Source organism: Balaenoptera borealis (assembly GCF_965194805.1).
Source record: "Balaenoptera borealis genome assembly, chromosome: 6".
In the NCBI taxonomy this organism is placed as follows: Eukaryota; Metazoa; Chordata; class Mammalia; order Artiodactyla; family Balaenopteridae; genus Balaenoptera; species Balaenoptera borealis.
Window position 1 is genome coordinate 44257956 of NC_138863.1, and position 8049 is coordinate 44266004.

An 8049-nucleotide genomic window follows, 5' to 3' on the forward strand; every position below is an offset into this window, starting at 1 on the left:
AGCAGGACCACCAGGTCACAAGGCAGTACAGGCCAGTCATTCACATTTCCAAACCTTAACTCTCTTCAACACAATCATCAGCACATCTATGGCTCAGCCATATTCACATTACAGTAGACAAAGGCAGATGAAAGCTACTTTTAATACACAACATTTGGGGTATTTTTTGTTGGTGCTGAGGTAGGGGTGTGTGTGTGTGTGTGTGTGTGTGTTTGCATGCTATTTAGAGCCACAAACTAGCAACCAGAGTTGCAATAGCTATAGCAGACACATATTAATATATAGGTTCAAAGTTTAGGTGTTCCACATTTTTTATGTTTTGGTTTGGTTTAGTTTTCTATTGGGCTCAGCGCCAATAAATCAATATCTTAGCAAATGACTCTGATAGTTTCCAAAAGCTACCCAGCCAAGTAACTTAATTTAAACAATGCCATTTTACAAAGTAGTAAATAAGCATCTTTTAAATACAGAGAAGGAAAACCAGCTACAAAGCAAAGCTACTGAAACCCAACAATAGGGCTAAGTACTGGATAACATGTCATTCAGGATTTAGGACAACAAATCAGGCTGACACAGGCATTCTCACCCTCCAAAATGCCAGTAAAGTATAATAAATGGCCAAAGACAGCTCATGTTGGGTAATTAAACATGAAGGAATCATATCCAAATGGAATGTTCTTGATGGAGACATTAAGGGTGTTTTCTTTGCCCCACAGAGAATTCACAGCAGATGTGTACATCTGCATTTCCCAGGAATCCAAAATGCTGTGCCCTGGGAAATAACACATTCATTTTGCTTTGAGGAAAAGGTTTTACCAAAACTGGCTTTGTACTAGGGTAGGATTTTGCACTTGATTTCTGGGTTTAAAGAGAACCTACTGAGCAACAAAGTTTCCTAAATCAAAAGACTGAGATTTCCCTCAGCCCAAAACATAATTAGAACCTTAAATGAAACGTTGGATGACACCTAAAATTGTCAGAATATCTCTTCTGCAAAATAATTTTACAATTATGTTTTTCTCGGGATTGCCTATTACGTTTATAATGAACCAACCTTATTCACTTTTCCTTTGGGTACAAAACACAAGGAAGAATGTGTTTTCTTGATTCTGAAAAGTCTGAATGTATTTGATTCTGGATTTCTAAGTCTTAGCAGGGAAATGTGTTAATTTTTAAGGATTCTAAGCAATGATTTTTATTAGTATTACATAAAACAGAATTGTGGGATTTGTATATATACATCGGTATGTATATATACACATCAGACAAGATTATGTACATATATGCATATGTATATGTATCTATACATATATATGTATGTTTATATATGCATCAGACTAGATTAACTTGACAACTTCCTGCTCCTGAAATTATGTTACTAAAAATAATTACACCTGAAGTCATCCAGAATGCCGTAATTTCAGGAAATGACACAGCAGGTAAATTTATTTCTCCTACTCCTACCTTCTACATAAAGAACAATTATGCTTTAAAAAAAGACAGCCACCACTAGCAAGAGCAGGAAGAAATTCTTATCACCCTATCCAGCAGGTAAATTGGGGTGGGTGCACCAAAGCATTCTTATTGGGGAGGAAAATTGGGGGTGCTGGAGAACACCCTATAGATACTGTTAGAAAAGGTAAAACTTAGTCATCCAAGACTCGTCACCCTTTGCTCCTACACATGCAATTCCCAGAATACCACCTTCCTCTTGGATCTCCTGAGTCTCATATTTCAGTTCTCTAACATTACAGAGTTTAGGCACATTCAATTTTTTTATTTTTGATTTTTATTAAGTGAATCAATTCTATTCCTTTTGTTTCTCTTTTTAGTTTCTATAATAAAAGAACAAATGCTTGTTGCAAAAAAAGCTTTTTAAGCCCAAACATAACTTTATAAGGTAAAAAGTAAAAGTACCCTCTTCTCTTTACCATCTGAACCCACTTCCTTCAGGAAGCCACTGTCAACAGTTTGGAGACAACAAGGTATATGTGTGCTTGTATGATGGTTTGTATATAAATCTCTTCCTTTTTTCACTTACCATATCATGATGTTTTCCCAAGACAATGTGCCAAGCAGCTAACAAATACATTTACATCTATTGCATTTCTCCCTTTCCCTACAATGAGACTGCTAAATCAAGATTTACTGAATATCAAAAGAAGTCAAACAAAAAACCTGTCAGCCTAATACTAAATATATCTGGTTATATTCATTTTTACACTTGCCTTCAACCTAAAAATGGTGAGAACAAATGGGTAAACATACATGCATAAATATATATGCACTATACAGATTATCTTACACAGATAAATGTTAACATATGTAATGTGTGTATGTTGAAATGAAATTAATATTCAAAGGCAAGAAGCAAAGGAAGGCACCTGCGTAGGTGGTAAGACTTAATGGGTCCTGAATAGGGAGGGACACCGTGTGGAAATTTCCTGGGCTTTGGAGCCAGAGACACGGGGTCAAACCTAACTCCACCTCTTACTGATTACGTGGTTTGTGTAAGTTCCTTAACCATTCGAGCTTCCTTTTCATCATCCATAAAATGCGACAAGACTTATCTTACAGAGATATAGAAATTAAGTGTTTAAGATGGTGTCTTGAACATACTAAGTGCTCAAAAAATGCCTTATTACTGTTAATAATCCAGAAATTATATATGCTAGACTTGGTGATCCAATACCTCATATCACCAAATACCTGCAAACCTTGCTGTTTCGTTTATCTTTGTGTTTTGGTTTGCCTTCATGTTTTTACATTTACCTTATTCATACAGATACAGAAAGTGCCTTAGAAATAAATTCCTGTAAACATGCTTAGTAGCTTTAATGCATTATTGAAATATGATCCTTTCTCCTCCTACTCCCCCAGGGGGTCTTGCCCTGGGCTCAGCAGCAATGTCCCAGCTTCCTCCTAAAAGCAATCTTAAGTTTTACTTACAACTTGTGGTAAACACAAGCCATCTGACTACCACAAAATAACTGAAAATATCTTCCGTGTCTGCTGACGACCATCAGCTTAAAGTGTCAAAAGCCGACCTTCCCAGTGAGGCTGACTTCCTATCCTCTCCTTTCACTTAACAATGCCATCAATGATGCATACACCCTTAGCAGACTAGTGGCCATGTCTTGGGGAAGAGACGCCCTGCAGGCACCAGAGGACTACCAAAAACACATCTGCTTTTATCACATGTCGTTGGTCAACTGTACGTCCACCCACCCACCCTTTACATTCATTTATTTTGAAGAGGTTAGATTTCCAGAAAATCCTAAGCTTCTAGAACAACAATTAGGGGGAAGCTTGACCACTGTACTACCCAACCATCTCCTTTTACAGGTGAGAAAACTGAGGCTCAGGAAGATGTGACATGCCCAACAGCATACAAATATTTAGACACCAGTTGGGATTAAAACCTCAACTCTTCAAGGTTCTTTTCTACTACTAATAGGCAAGATTTCATCTGTTCCAGTAGCTCTGTAAAATGTTTAATTATTAAAGATTTTCGGATGAAAGGAAATGTTTGTGGTTGCGAATGCGTGTGGGAGAGGCGAAATGCACCGTGTGCTGGCCTTAAGGGTAATGAATCCACCTGCCTGTCCACATGCAGATGGGATAAATGAAAGGGAAAGTCGCATTTGGAATTTTTCACCATCCTACTTAAATTTACAGGGAGCTGTGTAGGGGATACAAAGGACCCAAAAGGACCAGAAACCCCGACTGTTATCTCAAAATGGCTCTAGGGACATGTTAGGCCAGGCTGAAGTAAAGCAGCACGGAGGCGGGGAATTTCTCCCAGGATGATAGCAGACAAGGGAAAGAGGTATTTTTTTGCGTATTTATTCACCTGGGTAAGCAGACGCTGTCAATTTCCTCCTCTTGCCACCCAAGTGGCTACGTCCCTGCACTCGGACTGTCTGGTGTTCTCGCCTCCCTCTTTCTCCCGAGGACGGTTATGACAAGGGCGCGAGTGCGGCCGGGCCGAGAAGGGCCTGGACACTGGGGCGCAACCCTCACCCGGCACCCTGGCTGCTGCCGGCGACGGCTTCCTTGGGCAGCGCCTTTGTTTTCCCCACTGCAGTTACGTTTGCGGAAGTGCTGCCCGCGCCGGGCGCACCGTGGGTGCAGGCTGTAGCTGCCCTCAGCGCCCCAAAAGATGACAACCGACTCGGGTCCAAGGGGAGGGAGGCAGTAGCGGGCGAGCGGGGTTGGGAGCGGAGACACCCCCCCCCCCACGCCCTGACGCCGGGGCCCTCCTCGGAAGTCCCTCCGCGACAGCAGGTGTGCGCGCCGCAGGGGGCTCCTCGCCCTCCGGCCGGGCCCGGCCCCTGCAGGGGAGCCCAGGGTGGGGCTACCCCGCCGCCCCGCCTAGCGCGCCCCCTTCCCCCGCGCGCCGGGCCCCGACTCACCTGCGGCGGGCGGGCGGCGGCGGCGGGAGCTCAGCTGCGCGGGGCGCGGGGAGCCATCTCCCCCGGGCGCGGGGCGGCGGCTCCGGGCGCCGGGGCGGCGGCTGTCGCGACGGCGCTGACCATCTCGGGCGGGTCACTGGTTCCTCGGGGGCTGCGGCGAGGCGGGGCGCGGCGGAGGGATGCGGGCCGGGGGGGACCGGGAGCGGGGAGCCGAACACGCCGGCCGGCGCGACCTTCTCTCCTCCTCCTCCTCTGGCCCGGCCTCCGCCGCTCGCTACCGGCTGGACCCGTTTCAGGGCTGAACGCCGAGGACCCGCCGCCAGGTGCGGCGCTCCGCCTCCTGCGGCGGCGGCGGCGGATGCGTCGACGGCTGCTCCTCCCGGCCTCCCGCCAGCCCTGGCGGCCCCGGGGGGACCCGCCGCCCCGGCTCTGCCGGGGAAGCGCGCCGCGAAGGGGGAGAGCAGACGCGAGGGTCTATCCCCAGGTCCCCCCACCCCGGGTCCCGGCTAAGACCCGCCCCACCCCGACCCCAGGCAAAAGATGCAGGCCTAGCTCCGGGGGGAGGGGGCGAAGAGTAGATGGCCGGCTGGTTGGGAATTGTAATAATAATAATAATAACAACAACAGCAGCAACAGTAATAGCCATCGTTTATAAAGCGCTGAGTCAGTGCCAAGCAGAATGGTAACACTATTAATGCGTTGCCTCAGCGTGTCTCGGCCAGCCGTGGCCGTGGCCGACTGTCCTCAGTTGACCCGGGAGAGAGGAGCTTGGCAAGAGACAGGAGGCAAACAACCGGGGTTTCAGGACTCACCGGGGAAGGGCTGAGACTAAAGCACGGTTTCAAACTGAGAAAGTGCTACGGAGTATCTGGCACCTTGCTGAAGAGGTAACCGTGTGTGTCGCATCAGTAACGCAATTATAGTTGTATTTCTGGTTAGACACGCAGAGGGGGTGGGGAGAGTGGAGTTGGCTGTAAAAGGTATCATTCCTTCAGCAAGTATTTTTGGGTGCCTGTGATGGGCCTTTGGGGTGCCAGATCCTGTTCTCAGGAGGCTTATCGTCTTGTTCTGGGAATAACAACAATAATAATGGCAGCTAGCATCGATGAACATTTCTCATACATGAAACACTGTTTAAGTACTATTGAAGCTTTACCGTAATCCTAAAAGTATAAGTACTATTATTCCCATTTTACAACTGAGGAAATCAAGGCTGAAATTTAATGTGACTAACCTAAAATGACTAAATAGTAAAAGGGTGAGAAGTCTTTTATCTCCAGCGTTTAAGCTCTTAACCACGAAATCATACCGATGAGAATTTTATAGGCCCTGAAGCTTTAGGATTTGAGGTCCCTCTTTAGGAAGAATAAAACAAAATTACAAAGTCACTGTGGCCTCTCCTGGAACCTACAAAGGGTCCCTGAAGCTTATGCTCCATTAGCCTCATGATAAATCCACTTGCAATACTGATAAAAGCGAAGCGATGAAAAGCAGTGAGTGCTCAAGTTTCATATGAAAGAGATTAAGGTGGTTGTTGGACTCTGAGATTGACAGATTTTGGTCTGGTGTGGCCTGGAGACATCTTCCCCTACAGTATTTGGAACTGAACGGCTCATAAAGTACCCAGTTGGTAGCTGTCATAACAGAATTATCATCCTTCTTATCTGTCCAGATATTAAAGAAGCAACCTTTTGAAAAAGAAGGAAAAAGAAAAGTGAGCGGACTCCAGGTCTAACAAGATTCAGGTTCTCTCCTGTATACAGAAGGAGGGCAGGAGGGGGCGGGGCGTTTGTTCTTAACCTACAGCTGCTTAGAAGTGGCTCCATGTTGAAAAGCGAAGCCAAATCATCCTAGAGGTTAAAGCTGGTTTCAAATAGGACAGGGTAGCCTCAAGGGTCATCACAGCAGAAAATGTTGTTTTAATTGGCCTTATTAGGGCAGGATTTTTTTTCCTGGTAGCCCCTTCCCTTTTCAGTATAACTAAGGAGAAGATGCAAATATGCATAAAGAAAAAGTGACTGCCACTCCTCCCATATCTCCCTGCCCCCTGTGAGGTAACTGTTGGTGTGGTATGGGAAGTTAGCTTCCAAGTATACCACGAGGCAAGCTATCCCAGAGGTCATTGTACAGAAAGGCTCAAAGACAAAATTAGGGTGTTGAAATCACATGGCTAATTGAATCAATTTAAAATGCAGAGTAAGAAGTCAGGAGATAGAGTAGATTAACACACTCAGGCTAGGGTACAAGCAGGTGGTATATTTTATGAAACATGTGTAGAATCTGTGCCTCTCTCTCCTGAGTCAGCCTTCTGGTGCTGATGGTGTGATTACAAGGACCAGAGTTGAGGTTGATACTGGCAGTCAGAGGGTACCTGGGGCCAGAGCCAGCACACACTTTCTCTGTTGAGAGACACAGGGGCGAGGATGGCTGGCCAGTTCCAGCTCACCAATTAGCCCGATGCGCAGCTGTGGATTTTATCTGCATTTCTCAGGCAGAGAACAAATGGAGGCTGTGTAGCTGTCACCAGTGGGTGGTCATTTGAATCCTGCCTTAATATTGAGTGCTAATATGCCTCATGAATATTTACTGTATCAAGAATATTTGGTGCCTATTTGGACCTTCCAACCCTTCCTCTCTGCGTTCAGCTCATATATGCACTATTTACTTTGTCTCACAAACTACTTGCTTTCAGTTAATTTCATTTCTTCTCCTTACAGTGTTTGTTTCTCTTATTTCCTTTGGCAGAACTGATTATTCTTAAATAACAAAGCAAACATATTACAGTAGGTAATAATGAGAACAAACAGCTAACACTTATATAGGACTTACCTGTGCCAGGTACTGTTCAAAGCCCTTTTTATGTATTTATTAATTTAAGCCTCACAACAGTCACGTTCATGTAGGTACTGTTATCACCCCATTTTACAAATGAGGAAATTGGTGCATATAAACGTGAAGTAACTACCAAGCTCACACCACTTGTAAGTGATAGAATCTGCGTTTGAACCTAGGTCGTCTAGCTTCAGGGCCCTGGCTCTTAACCAATCCCTCTTCCTAGCTCATGCAAACTCTTACAAACATGTATATTCACATATGGCAGGTTGGGGATTTTATTTTAAGGCAAATGGTATCATCTACTTTTCTCTCTCAGCAACATTGGACACTATTGAGTGTCCCCCACCTTGAAACTCTCCCTTCCTCAGACTTCTGTGACCCACAGCCTTGGGTTTTGCTCTTCCTCTCAAGCCACTCCCCTTTGTATACTCCATTTTGGTTTTGTTCTAGGCCTTTCTTTCTTCTCTTTCTTCTGTGATTGCTCTTACCCCCTCCCTTGGCTTTAATCATGGAATATTTGAGGATGTCCCCAAACCCCTCTCTCTGGGACAGCTTCTCTCCTGAGTGCCAGATCTGTATGGCTAATTCCAGTAGGTTGTTTCACAGGCACCCATCTTCAGCCCCTCCCCCCTGGCTTTTACTTCTGGGTTCCCAAACGTCATCCACCCAGTTGTACAAGGTCCTATACTCACCGCTCCCTCCACCCTTACACCCACACCCAGCATATTAGTTTTCTATGCTGCTATAATAAATTACCACAAATGTAGTGAATTAAAACATAACAAATTTACTATCTTAC

General features: G+C 45.3%; 1 protein-coding gene across 3 annotated transcripts in view; it reads right to left on the reverse strand.

Moving 5' to 3' along the window:
* The window catches only part of MFSD6 (major facilitator superfamily domain containing 6), a 73008-nt gene extending 68305 nt beyond the window's left edge, over positions 1-4703 (reverse strand). The window contains exon 1 of one of the 3 annotated variants that reach the window (XM_082397345.1): positions 4416-4694. The gene's annotated coding sequence lies outside the window, so the exon portion shown is untranslated. Of the gene's footprint in view, positions 1-4415 lie in introns of all 3 variants that reach the window. The other 2 variants (XM_082397346.1, XM_082397347.1) reach the window with 2 other exon arrangements.
* Positions 4704-8049: the final 3346 nt, after the last annotated feature.